The following is a 14,739-nucleotide window of genomic DNA, read 5'->3' as shown; positions in this document are numbered from 1 at the left end:
TAAAGGAGGACGAAATGAGGTGAAGAAGGAGTTCATTTCCTGCCCGGTAGGCGTTGTTTCCTTAGTATATGGAAAAGGTCAACCAATTTCCGTTTACCCCGCCAAAATAGTGCCCCTTTAAAAGATAAGCTTAATCTCTCCGCTTTGAAGAAACTCCAGTTGATACACCTGGAGCGAGCATACCTGTGCCGTTCAGAGCTAAAGGTTGATGCAAAAGAGTCAACCTGACTATTAGCTCCACCGGTGCAATCAATGAGTAGCACAAGCCAAACGCAGCGGACGCTCCGCTCCCGAATCACCCGAGTTGACATTAATTATAATAATTTAAAGTAAAATTGTGTCTTTTCAGCGTCCACAGTCCATGATAATTGCACGTTGGATGCGTTGGTAGCAGTTGTTGACCTCTTTTCGCCTGTTCTTGTCGTCCGTCACCTCCACATTCAGCACCTGGTAGTTCAATCAAGCAGCAAGCAACATCTTCACACCTGTGGCCAAGTTTTTTTTTCGGTCAGTGTTAAGAATCCTTGGGAAGCTACAAAAAATTGTGATCTCTTCTCATCCCTGTGTGATGGGAATGGAGAGAGATAGGCTCCGGCGAGATTCGAACTCACGATCTCCTGTTTACTAGACAGGCGCTTTAACCAACTAAGCCACGGCGCCACTTGGCACTTTACAGAGGCGTACCTGCGTCATGAATGCACGGGTGTATGCGTGTGTCTTCTTGCACCCTCGCTATTGGTTGAATAGTGATTGCATCGCTCTGATGCCTGTCTGTAGTTGTATGCGTGTCCTGTGAACGTATACACTAGATACGGGGGAAAACAGTCATGCGCAGCATCACACTGCGATATTGTATTCCATTTGGGGGAAGGAATTGTGAAACAGCACGTGTTTGGTAACCTCAATACACATGTGGCGCCGTGGCTTAGTTGGTTAAAGCGCCTGTCTAGTAAACAGGAGATCGTGAGTTCGAATCTCGCCGGAGCCTACCACCCCAACAAGTTTAGGGGAGGAGTTACTTTTTACCATGGAATTAATGAAATGTTCCTCTTTGTTAGAAAAATAACTGGGGTCCTACTACTAGCAAAATGAATGTCACTAAACTCGGATGAGAAAATGGTGTTAGAGAACTATTCCGCAAATGGTTATGATACCCCAAACACGTCGTAATGCACATTTTTATGGGTATTTTTATTAGGGTAAACATATATATGTCACCGATTACACACTGTGGCTTGCCTAAATTAAACTAAATCAGCTAAGAATGCTAAAATCATATTGGTGGTAAGCTCCAACCGGTATTATCCTCGGATTAAATCCCGATCAAGAATGTCGGGCTGCTTGGATGTTGACATCAGATTCAAAATCAACACGACTCTAAGCAAACATTTTGCAGATTATCCAAACAGGGAAGTGATTTGAAGAAATACTTCAAGTCCCCTCATCCTATCATGTATGAGCTAGGTAATGTGCGTTTGACTATAGGAATTTTGATTTATTTATTTATTCGTCATTCTTTGACTTTGCAGGATCCTGAAATATATTTTTAATTCTGTTGATGGCATATTTAGGTCAGTCATTTCACAATGATGATTTTAAACAGTCACCATCTGATTGACCGGTCCAAATTTAGCGTAATTGGTACGATGACGATCTACTGCGAACAAGTGTCAATTGCGGAATTGTCGGGAAGGTGCATTCAAATTTAATCTTGACAATAGATCAGCTGAGTCAATGCGTTGCGAAATGATATTGTTTGATAAAGAAATCTTTGCGTAATCCCCACGTTCTTTCAATGTTTGAATAGTACTTATATAGGTTTATATAGTACTGTCGCATTAATGGCCTTCGCTCATTTTCAACTTCCATTCAATTTTCAAAATAAATTATCACACTAACGCTTCATGTTGATATTAGGTAGCATTTCTAACCAACTCCGGAAGGGATAAATGTTAATCCGAGTTGGAGCTTATCCCCAATGAGTATTAATCTCATGAGCAGCGTTGCCAGGTCAGTTTCAGGGAAATCTTATCCAGTTCAGGGCTGGTAGCGATCACTGCTGCCTAAAATAGTGATTTTAGTGACCATGTTGAAGAAATAGGTGACCAAATAGTGATTTATAGTGGTAAAAATAGTGCCTAAAAAGTGACCTAAGAGAAGAACAGTAGTCGTTATGATGGCACACCAAATAAATGTTTGATGTTTTAGACCTATTCAATTAGTATCTCATAAACATTTATGTACGATATGAACCTTTAAAGCGAAAGATTCAATAGAAACTTTATGGCCAAAACCTACGGTATTAGGGTGTCTACTAACTGCAAAAACCTGGAAAACCGGGAATTATCAGGAAATTTTATTTTTCCTTAAAATACCTGGAAGTCTCAGAGAATTTAATAATTGTATTACTAAGGATATTTTCAAGAAAAGAATTAATTTTAAAATACAAGCATTTGATTTTTCTCGTTTTTTTCACTCACACTTTGAATTTTGTAGATCCACAGTGAATTAATCTTCAGTAACAAATAAATAAAAAAGGCTTGAAATGTTTCTGCTTTGTTTTGGAACATACATATTTTCTAGAAATTTTAAATTTGAACTAGTTCTGGACTTAAAAGCTATAAATTTTCAATAATCTTGAGTCAAATAACATGCACAGTATCTTTCCAAAAGAATTCTTATTGTGGTGAATTTCAAGGTAATTCCGAGGAAAACTAAAAGAAAATTGAATTCGAAGCTTCATCAAAATGTTGAAGTATATTTTAATGGAAATCAAAGTGGACTATTCTGAGGTCTTCAGAACTACTTGAAAGTTCCCAACATTTTCCTGAAGTTAATGAAACTGCCTTGAAGCTCTTTTTTGTTTTTAGTCTGATGCTCACAATACTTCTCATTGAATTCTTAAACTTCCCTGAACATTAAAGGACTTCCTAAAGCTTCCTCAATTTTTCTAACGATCATAGATCTCTTCTAAAGGTTTCGCTGAAGTTCTCTAAACTTCTTTGAAATTTATGTGACTTCTCCAATATTAACAGAACTGCTCTGAGGTTCTCTGTTCTTTTCTGAAAATCATAAAACTTCTCTAAGGTTTTTGCAGTTTTCATGAAGCTTGTTGTGAAGCTTCGCTAAATTTAATTTAACCGTCCTAAAAATGTTTAAGCTTCACTGAACTTCTAAACTTAGGCGAAGACCTCAATTAACTTTTTAACGTCTCCGAAGTTATCTGAACATCTGAGAACTGCCTTAAATTTTCACTAATTTTTTGAAACTAATGGAACTGACCTCCCCCTTTAATTCTTCCAATTTTCGAAGCTTACTAAACTTCTCTCAAATGCTCTGTATGAACATTAATACAAATTCCTGAAGTTCGCGGATGTCCTCATCGTAGATTTTTATGATTTTCTCGAAAGGTTTCTTAAGATCACTGTCCTTCTGTGAAGATTTCGAAGTTTTTCTAAATTTCTGGAACTTTTGTGCTCTCGCAATTTTCATGGAATTAGAACGAAATAATTAATATAGTTCTATGATTTTCACTGAAGTTCTCAAGATTTTCTGAAGTTCATGAAACTTCCCTTAAATTATTGACACTAATTTAAAACCTTTTCAATAGTCTAGATTATCATGGTGGTATTAAAAGTACCTAAACGATTATTGAATTATCAGTATCAGTATTTTTTAAAAACCGGCAATTTTACTGAAATTAATTGATTTGCCTTGAAGTTTCGACAATTTTTCTTAAGTATTATAACAATTATAAACGCTCGCTAATTTTCCCTGAACTTATCTATGCTTACCTGAAGTTCTCTAAATTTGATTAATATTCCGGAAAATTTTCTGATATATATTCATAATTCCCTGACGCTTCTGACGTTTTTGGATCAATCATAGAATTCTTTGAATACCCCATAATACCACGGAACTCCATAAGCCGCTGCAAATTTGCTCAAGTTAATGTGATTATTCTGAAGCTATCTGATCGTCCTCGAAGTACTCGGAACTTCGTTGAATATCATGAAACCATCTAAAAATATCTAAATGTATTAGAAGTTCTCTGGATTTCCTTGAAGCTTGCTAAAAGTTCTCGCATTTTTATTAATTAATGGAACTTCGTTGATGTTCTCCAATCAACTAAGCTCAATTTGCGCATTTTTTAAGTTCTTGACATCTCCATGATCACCCTTAAAATACTCTCAAGTTTTCCGGATGTTCATATAATTTTAATCACGTTCCAGAAATTCTCTCAGAGCTTTGCTGAAGTTTCCGGAAATTCCCTGAGTTTCTCGAAACTTCTTTAAGGTTTCTACAATTTCCTTGAAATTATTTGAACTGCCCTTTGATTCTCTGATCTGTCTTGATGTTCTCGAAGCTTCTCTAAAGCTCTAATTTCTATTGACGATCGCAGTTCTGCTCGGAATTCCCGTTAACATCTTTAAATTTCTCTGAAATTCTCTGGACATCTGTGAAGTTTCTGAAATATTTCTGAAGTTTTCATAATTTCTCTGAAGGTACATTCTTAAATCGGAACATCTTAAGGGTTCTCGATTTTTTTTTTCAGCACATCATGGGACTATCCTGATTTTTTTCTAAATTTACGATTAAAGATCTATAACTGCTGCAAAAGACTGAACTAAAGCTACGGAAACTACTCTTAAGATCTGAAACTCCCCAAGATCTAGAGATCGATCTAGTTTTTCTGAGGTACTTAGAACTTCTTAAAAATTTGCACAATACCTCTCATGTTTTCTACATCTCTCAATTTCACTTGACACCAGTGAAGTTCTCTGAAATTCTAGGAACTTCATAAAAGTTCCTGAAAATTTTCGGATGCTGAAATAACCGCTTTGAGATTCTTAATGCTTCTGGTAAGTTCCCCATATTTTCAGCGTATTAACTTTCCTTATGTTCCCGCAGTTTGTTTATGGAGCTTCACTGAAATTATCAGCATTTCTTTTCATTACTCAGAACTTCTCCAAAGTTCCTACAATTGTTGTGAAGTTAATGGGACTGCATTGAAGATCTATAATCTTTCATAAAATTAATTATGAACTTGAAATAAATCATTTATTTTTTTCCCTTGATTCTGGCACTTTGAAAATTTTCAATATCTTGAACTTGTACATGGAATACGAAACTTCAAGACATTGAATATTTTTAGATCTTGGACTTACTCAAATTAAGTAATGGTTATTTTTTATGCGGGATGTCTTAAAAACGTTTGGGTAAATTGCTGTTGTTTTGATCTACCAAAAAATATATTTTTAATGCATTTAAAATATAGCTTTCTTATTATAAACCTGGAATTTATACGTTGAAGTTCTGGAAAAACCTGGAAAACTCACAAAATTTTACATAGAAAAATGTGAAGAGAAAGAAGATTAAACGTCACAAAACAAAGAATCATCAATCTTGAAAGAAATATACCTTTTCCGGTACCATGGAGTCAACAAAGTAAAAGTGAAAAGAGAGCAGCAAAATTGAGCACATGCAATACAACAATGGAGTGATGCTCGATAAGAAAATACCCGGAGATGTCTATGTCTGTCTATTTTCTGCGCTGGTGTTTCAGTTTTATAGGACGCAACTGGAAACTTAAGATCAAAGATAATGGACTTACGTTGAAATATCGTGGAACACATCAAAACCCTAAAAAATTGTTATGGTTATTTTCCTTAACGACGTGTTCTGAGTATAATCCAAATCATTTGTGGAATATTTCAATCATTTGGGTTATCATTCGTTTATGGCATTTTTTATTAGAGAAATAACATTAGAGACTTTCGGGAAAGTATTTAGTAGTTAGAGAGAAAAAGTACAAGGGATTCCAAAAGAAGTGATCAACGGTGGCGGAGGAGAAAAATGTGGTGAGACTTGTCCAGTTATTCATTACAAACTAAATATTAACATTAAACTAAATACGTGCCAGGTTTGAAAAGAACACTTTCGAACCTGGAAGTATGTACACTGAACGAAAACATCCGCAATACTTCGACTGTATTGCTCGAGCCCTTTAACAATATGCTGTCGAATTTCGGATGATTTCCTTATGCTTGAATTCGTCATCAACTGATGAGCATGCATATAACTGTCCTCCAAATAAAGGATGATATTTATTTGAACATTGGCTGGAAAACATACAGGGCTCAGAGGACAACAACTTAAGGATAGGATGACTTGCAAACTTCCTCCACCACGAAATAGACGCACGCTTGCACGCTTTTTGGCCACGGAATTCTGCTTCATGTGCCGGTTCGGATGTTCACTGGCTTTGTACGACTTGTATCCTTCCCTGGCACCGTTGTTCCGCACCGTTTGAAAGTTGGCGTTGTACCTTCTGGCCACATGTCGGATCGAAAGACCGGGGTTGGCTTTAACGCACCTCAACACCTTGATGCGCAGCTGACAATCCTTGGTTGTAGTTTTTTCATAGGTCCGCTAATTCCTTTCCACACTCAGGATTTCCTTGTAGGTTTTAAGCACTCGACAAACTGTTGTTTTCGGCATCTTCAGCACTTTAGCCAGCTTGGAACCGGACCACTCCGGATTTTCCAGGTGTTTGTGCACAATATTTTTTTCTTCTTTCGAGTTCAATTTGACATTATTTCTGAACGCGATCGACTACTTTGATCAAACTTGCAGCAGTTGTTCTCTATAGAATAAACCACTATCAAAGATTTTCGATTCCCAACACTAGAGGCGTGCTAGCGGCGCGCAAGGAGCGTACCAATCCTCTTTTAGTCAGCCTTTAGTTATCTACGGCTCGTTTCCTTCCCTATTTGTGGACGGGAAACATAGCATAGCATAGCATAGCATAGCATATGCGATTGTACAAATCGTGGGTGGCTATATAATGGTCAACTAATACGTTTTGCAGAAAATATCGAGTGTTGACGCAGAAAATATCACTTGGGATTAGTGATTTTCCCCACACGAAAATAAAATCTACAAAACAAGCATCGCATTATACACCTGGCCACATCCTTACAATCGCAGGGGAAGGGAGGGAAAGTTAATCCAACATCTACTTAAGAAGGTGCAGGGAACCCATACTACCTTCATAGGTGTCACAGGAAGGAAAGAGTTGTGTTAGTGGGAGGGTGAATGATTTGGCAACTCTATTCGTCAATATAGAGCATTTGATAAATCAGTGACAAAAAACAAAATATAAATAGATAAAATGGAAAGATCTCACCCGATTGGCCTAGAGACTTTGCAGCGTCATGATTTCAGAAATGCTTTATTTAATTTTCCTTGAACCACCGCAATCACTGATAACGCTCTTCTAGCTCGTACGTACAAAAGAACGCACTCCACGCATAATCAAGGTCATGTATTTTCGGACTGTCTTCTTTAACACCTCACAAAGAAGTTGCTCATCGCAGCAACAGAAAAATATATCAGCTTGATAGAGGTTGTACGGGGCAACAAAGGAAAACGCAAGACCACACCAAGCACCATTGTATAAGCAACAAGAGATCAAAAAAATCACGCACGGTATTCAAAACTTTTAAATGCGATCACCAGTTCACCTCCAGTCACTCGAGAACAAAACGCATGCGAAAAGGTTTTCAGCAGCAAAAAAAAGCACAGAAGAAACAAAACACATCCGTTTCGGTCGCTGGTTCAATCAGCACCCCCTATTTGTGGACGGGAAACATGTGTCCAAATTTCCAGCAGGATGGAAATATGCCACTGGAGAGAGACACTAGGAACAGGTCCAGTATTGAAGGATGACTTGAGCAGAGTCGCGGCCTTGGAAATCATCTCAGTGTTAACATCAATTGCACCCACCATTTGATCATTTACTGGAACGTTCCTAGCAGCCTCATTAGTGAATACACTGGCAAACTTGTCGGAAAAAAGGCGGCATATATCCTGAGCGGCTGCAGCCACAACGTCATCATGCTGCTACGGTGATACTTTACGGAAGTCATAAGAAACCGTAGCAGGATAATCGACACTACGACCGTTTTCGTTAACTACATGGTTAATTTGAGAAAGAGTTGCTGCACTGTAGTTGTCGAGAAGACCAATAGCTCCTGAGTGAAATGTAATCTGAATACATGAGATATACTCCACGAAACGCCAGGCAGATTGAAGTCACCCAAAATGAATATCTCTTCAACTGGAGTGGCACTTTCGACAACTGTGAAAACTGACCGACAGTGTACTAGTCACCTTCCTGCAATAAAATGCATTTTGGTAGCTAAAGAAAACTTAATCCATCCCTACTACAATGATTCTAAAGGCAGTGTCTGGTTGATACAATTCCTGCTCTGTGACTCTCATTTTATCCGGTCACTATCACCATCAAATCACCGACGAACCGACGTAACAGCTCATACAAGCTCAAATTCAAATTCGTGCCCAAGACGCCATATTTAAAATACGTTAGACACTACTGACATCTTCTCATCCGACCGCGTCATACTATGAGCAAGGGCAAGAACCCACGTATAAGTTATATTGCCTTGGTTTGCGTCTCACTTCGTTTGACAGATCTGATCGCCCGTTTGAAAGTTCGAATCGCTCGTTTGACAATTCGAATTGTGGACAAACGAAATGCTCCTGTGGCATTTCGGTTCGTCGGTAATCAAACCACAGAATACCGATAATAAAGTACCCCTTCTTTAGGCTGACGAGGAAAGGGAACCGAAAATCATCCAGGAAATTGTACCACGTGGCAACACCCGAGGCAACTCCTTGCGGTGAAACCAATCTGTTGCTCATAACTAGTGCTTACTACTGCTTGAATGTCTTCCAGCAGCCGGAAGAGTCTCATAAAAAACAATTAATATGCGTTTACGTCTTATGTACTCTTCTGCATCTGAAGCAGGTGGCAGGTGTGTCCTCACGCAGTAACAGTTGTTTTAAATCTCCTTAAACAATTCCTTATCCGAAACATATTCCGACGATGCACAAATTTTAACGAAACAATGATCAGGTGACAGGTGGAGGCATTTTTCCGATTTCAGTCCTCGTCAATGAGCACGGGGCGTAACAATGTAACGGAATGCATCCACTGTGACAGCACGAGCCACATGGTGGTGTAATTGGGGGTTTCACAACGGAACAACTTATATATAAGGAGGTGAGTACCGGCCAAGATTCACGTTGAACGAATGCAAATAATTTAAGCCTTCACAGACGAGTGCGACGCAGATGGAACTTGCCTGCTCTTGCGATGGAACGGGATCTTGAAAGGTGTTTCAATTCATCGCACGGGGAGAATTTCGGGCGCCACACAGAACATCTGTGAGCACACTGGGGCTGGTGAAAGGCAAAAGGACATACATATTTTTCTCAGCTGGCGAGATAAAGTTGACGAGTTCTTTCCTTGTCTTCTCTTCTGCTTTCAGCTGAATTCTCAAAAATGAGTTGAGAAAATGATTGACAAGTACGAAATCAAGCTTTTGTTTTGACAAACTAGTAGGGTAAATGATCGTGGTTCGAACCATTTTCATTGTTTTTTTTATGGTACCCTTGGAATAATCCGAAGATTTCTACAAAATCAATACGATTATCAACTAGATCTTAGTATATATGGAAAGAATAACAAAAAAAAAATGATTCTAATTGTTGACTTATAATTTGATTTTTAATAATGAAGAAATAATTATCCTGCTTCGAACTATCATGGTTCGAAACCATTAAAGATTTTAGTTCTTACTATTGATTTCAAAAATACCATTTGTTGAATTGAGGTATTACAAGTGATTGAAACGTACTTGCGACACTAGATGTAATTTTGTGTTTTCCTTATCCACCGTTCATCCGAAATAAACGTGTAAATTTAATTTAGTTCAAGATCAGACTGTTCCAAACACGATAAATTCAGACTTCATTTTACATACCGTTACAGACATTCTGTTACGTAACTAGTCTGTAAACTAGTTCCAGCTGCTTGAGTCTATCCCTCTTCCTTAGCTTCACGGATATTTTTTCGCGCTTAGTTCGGGCAATCTCACCAGCTTCACGATCTTCAGCATCTCCTTGATAATCTCGACGTCAGACATTACTCCATAAGACACCTTTAAGCCTTTTCGTGAACGAGTGGTTTTGCTCACCACCTTTGGCAAGCTCAAAATATCCGAAGATGTTCGAGGCAAGGGTGGAGAAGCTTCGATCACAACTGGATCAATGATATTTAGTTGCTGTTTCATATTAAGTACATTTACTAGTTTCGATGGATCGTTAACCTTGAGATGAATCTGAAGTTAATCAATTGATTCGCGAGCTTTGGACACAAGTTTCTTAGTTTGTTGGCAAACAGAATCTCTTAACGTGATGCTTGACGGTACATTCTCCCAGTTGACATCGAATTCAAACGAATTGTTCGGCAACTGTTGGCGTTGGTCACTTTCTACAGATAACAGCTGATAATCAAAGCTTGTCGATGGTTCTTCTTCGGACGTTGATCTTCCATTAATTTCGTTGATTGAGCTCGATAGATTCCCGATCACAAAGTGATCTGTCAGTCACAAATTCAACTTCATTGAACGTTTTCTCTGTATTGTCACATTTCCACTTCTGGTACAGCTCGGTTTATTTTGCTTTCAGTGGGCCAAACACAGCAACATCTAGTACTTGTAGAGTGTGCGTTCTCCAGAGTACCCATCCACGACGAGCACAATTGGACGCTGAATTCCCATTTCAATCCAACGAGGGTTCAAATGCTGCGTGACAAAGAAATAAAAAGCGTCTCCTTTCCCTCCAATCGGATTGTGTCTGGTTAAATCCAACGTTGGCACCAACAGACCCAGAAGCAGTTGCAGCAGCAACAAGATCACTGAACGAATCTTTAAATGTGATCAGTGGCGGAATGTAACTCCCATCTGCATCAACAGCATAGGTTTGTGATGTTTTCTTTTGGCTTGCCACGCTCAACGTTGTAAACAACCATTGTCCACATTCCACCATGAAGCTGGCCGATCCAGGAGGTACAACATTTGTTCTTGCTCGAACTGGCTATAAACGTACTCAAAATATCGTTCAAGTCAGTCAGTGGTCAACCCCGCGGATGCTCTTCCAAGTGCTTCTGGTGTCCGCTTTGAGATTTCAGGATGTCTCCGTAAAAACTTGTTCAGCCATCCTGTCGATGGTATTCCTCTTTTGAAAGTGCTGCCTTGAAGGTATGCAAGTTCGGAAGCTGTTGCAAGTATCTCCTTTGTGGTTTTGGGACATCCGGACGCTGCTGATGCGAGGCACTTACAACTGCATCTTTTCCAAGTCGCTGGGGATGATTTCCATTCAGTTTATCGCTTAAAGTCGATTTAGGGATGTGATAGTTTTTGTGGGCCGCATACGCTGACAATGAGTCACTTCTCAACAGGGCCCTACAAAGTCACTTTCAATCGAAAATCGTCAAGCGTCACTTTCAATTGAAAGTCATTTTGTCTTCTCTTCGATCAAATCCCCGTCAACATCAGCAGAACCACTTGCGATCAGTTTTCATGCTGTTTGTTTTGGCTTGACTAGTGTTCTTTTCTTTTTTCAATGTCAAATGAACTTACTTTTGCATTTAAGCGAAGCTGTTCGAACCAAATTCACGCAGTTTTTATGACTTTTGTTGATTTAAGCGTATGCGCATAGATCTGTGCACGTGGATGTCAAATTTATCATTGTCGGTTGGTTTGTTTACCCATCAATATGGGTATTTTTTAATCGGGGTGACGTATAGAAATCGAAAATTGGTATGCGACGCCATTTTGAAGTATAAGATGGTGGTTTCCAGTTTAAGAAAAAGTGGGAAATGCTGTCAAATACTTATCAATAAAAGTATTTTTGGAATCGGGATGATGTCTAGAGGATGACAATCGATATCCGACGCCATTTTGAAATCGAAGATGGCGACTTCCGATTTACGGAAAAGTGAAAATAAAGTTAAATGCACATCAATATTGGTATTTTGTAATCGGTCTACAGATCGAAAATTGATATGCGACGCCATTTAGAAATCCATGATGGCGGCATCCGATTTCAGATAAGTGGGAAATACTGTCAAATACCCATCAATATAGATATTTTTGGAATGGGGATGGCGTCTAGACGCCGGAAATCAATATCCGACGCCATTTCGAAATCCATGATGGTGGCTTGCGGTTTGAGAAAAAGTTGTAAATTCTAAAAAAATCAAACTGAACTTCACATTAGGTCCTAGGTAACATTGATCGATTCTCTCGTCGACTTTCTCTTTCGTTAATAACTTATTCACAAAACCGTTTCTTAATGTGTTTGTCGTATTGGATGCTAGATAAAAGCTTCTGTGGTGGCGGGGGGGGGGGGACACCCCTCACCATCCCTCTCCAAAGGGGGAGTTTGGTAAAGAGAGATGAAAAAACCGATTTGTACCTTCCTTAAAAGTTGTCCTAGTTCGCTATTCTAATATCTATATACAATCTTCACACTGCCGTACTCTAACGGAACTATCAACTCTATGCTTTCATCTACTCCATCTATCGTATAAAAATTACCACTACAATCTGTTATTTGAAATTAGCATCTTCAACTATTCTTTTATCGATTTATGTGCTAAAAATACCTGGGAATGTCTTAACATGACCGTGGGGATGCAAAGAGAAAGATAATCTGTCAATGTTACTTAGGACCTAATGCAATGTTCAGCTTGAAATACCCATACAAACGGTTTTTTTTAAATCAGGTTAACATCTAGAAGCCGGATATCGATATCCAACGCCATTTTGTAACCAAGACGGTGGCTTCCGATTTGCGGAAAAGTGTCAAATATCCTAAAATATGGTTATTTTCAGAATGGGGATGAGACGTAGATACCGAAAATTGGTTAAGAAAAACTGTGAAATACTGTCAAATACCGATCAATATGGGTTTTTTTAAATCGAGCTGACATCTAGAAGAAAGAAATCGTTGTCCGACGCCATCTTGAAATTCAAAATGGTGGCTTCCGATTTCAGAAGAAGTGTCAAATAGCCTACAAATGGCATCTTAGGGTATTTGACACTTTTTTTGAAGCTCATTGGCCGCCATATTGGATTCCAAAATGGCATCGGATATTGATTTTCGGTATCCACACGTTGTACACATTGTATGTTGGATTCCAACATAGCGTCGGATATCGATTTTCGGCATCTACGCGTTGTCTCTGTTCCGAAATAACCATATTGTAGGATATTAGACACTTTTTCTGAAACCCTATGGCCGCCATATTGGAGTCCAACATAGCATCGGCTATCGAATTTCCGGTGCGACGCGTTGTCTCCGTTCCGAAAATACCCATATCTTAGGGTATTTGATACGTTTTATGAAACTTGATGGCCACCATCTTGGATTCCAAAATGGCGTCGAATATCGATTTTCGGCAGGTTGTGGTTTCATTCGAGGGTTTCCGCGACGACAACTCGAATTACGCGACAGACCACTTGCTTTCCACGCTCTAGGTAGATCACTCGCGACCAAACTCAACGAGACTTTCGGATTCTTTATTGTCCCACGGGACTAAACGAGGCGAGGTTCAAGTTAACCGTTCAACCGTTCTATTTCAACTAACTTCATGTTCTCCTCCACATATCTGACTCTCCCTTTCCTTCTCCTATACTTACTCCTCTGAACTCTAGTGGTATTAGTTATTGTAGAAAGATACATTTATTTCCTGTCAACTGTCAAATCCTGGATTCAGTAGGTTTGCTACTCTCTAGTTGACCTAACTTACATTAATTTATAGCAAACAACGTAATTCATATTTCAAGGTACGTAATTCAAAGTCTAACAAATTCAAATAATACATTTCATGATTCAATCGTAAACACACACGTTGTCTCCGTTCCGAAAATACCCATATTGTAGGATAGTTGACACTTTCTGAATCCTGATGGCCGCCATATTGGATTCCAACATAGCGTCGCATATCGATTTTTGGCATCTACGCGTTGTTCCCGTTCCGAAAATACTCATAGCTTAGGGTATTTGACACTTCATAGAACCAATGGCCACTATCTTGAATTCCAAAATGGCGTCGGGTATCGATTTTCAGCATGGTAGGGTATTTCTCGGGGTATTTGACACTTTTTTCTGAAACCCGATGGCCGCCAATTTCGGATTCCAAAATTACGTCGAATGTCGGTTTTCTGCACCTTCGCGTGGTCCTCGTTCCGAAAATACCCATATTGTAGGGTATTTGAGACTTTCCCTGACCTCGATGGCTGCCATCTTGGACTCCAGAATGGCCTCGTTAATTTAATTTTCGTTTAATATAAAATAATATATCATTACTAATATAATCCCCGGATGCCATCCCTATCGGCAACCAATATTGTGCGGATACTATCCGGATACTATATTTTGATTCCTACGTCGTCGGGTAGGGACAAGTCGAATGAGCCTCGAATTGAAGTGAAAGTGGAAAAAACGAAGGAAGCCATTTTCGAGTCATCCATTGCGTCAATTGAAATAAGTCTTTGCTTCAAATGAAATGAACTGAAGCACTTGACGAACGAAACAAGTGATAGTCCAGTCGTATTTGAAAAGAGGAATGTTCATCGTGACTCGATAACAAGAAACACGATGACTTACACAAAAATGATATTGCTCGAAATGAAGCGAATGCAGAACCCTGCTTCTCACTTCTTCCAGAGCCTTTTGCAGTGTTTTGGGGGAATATTTTATGGGTCACATGGGAAGAGGACAAGATTAATTGTTTATAAAAATAAATATCAATCTACCATTCTTGTTGAAGCTTACTTTGGTCATCTCTTTGTGGACTTCGTT

The 14,739-nt window shown here is 38.9% G+C and overlaps 2 non-coding genes across 2 annotated transcripts; one reads left to right on the top strand and one right to left on the bottom strand.

The window, feature by feature from the left end:
- Positions 1-586: 586 nt before the first annotated feature.
- On the bottom strand, positions 587-660 carry TRNAT-AGU (transfer RNA threonine (anticodon AGU)). Its single transcript has one exon. It is a non-coding gene; the product is annotated as a tRNA-Thr (tRNA).
- A 254-nt stretch (positions 661-914) lies between these two features.
- On the top strand, positions 915-988 carry TRNAT-AGU (transfer RNA threonine (anticodon AGU)). The gene has a single exon. It is a non-coding gene; the product is annotated as a tRNA-Thr (tRNA).
- Positions 989-14,739: the final 13,751 nt, after the last annotated feature.

This window comes from Ochlerotatus camptorhynchus, unplaced genomic scaffold (assembly GCF_037179485.1).
Source record: "Ochlerotatus camptorhynchus isolate MF236.1 unplaced genomic scaffold, CSIRO-AGI_Acam_v1.1 ptg000232l, whole genome shotgun sequence".
In the NCBI taxonomy this organism is placed as follows: Eukaryota; Metazoa; Arthropoda; class Insecta; order Diptera; family Culicidae; genus Ochlerotatus; species Ochlerotatus camptorhynchus.
Note: the sequence above shows the minus strand (reverse complement) of the source record. Positions and strands in the feature narration are given on the sequence as shown.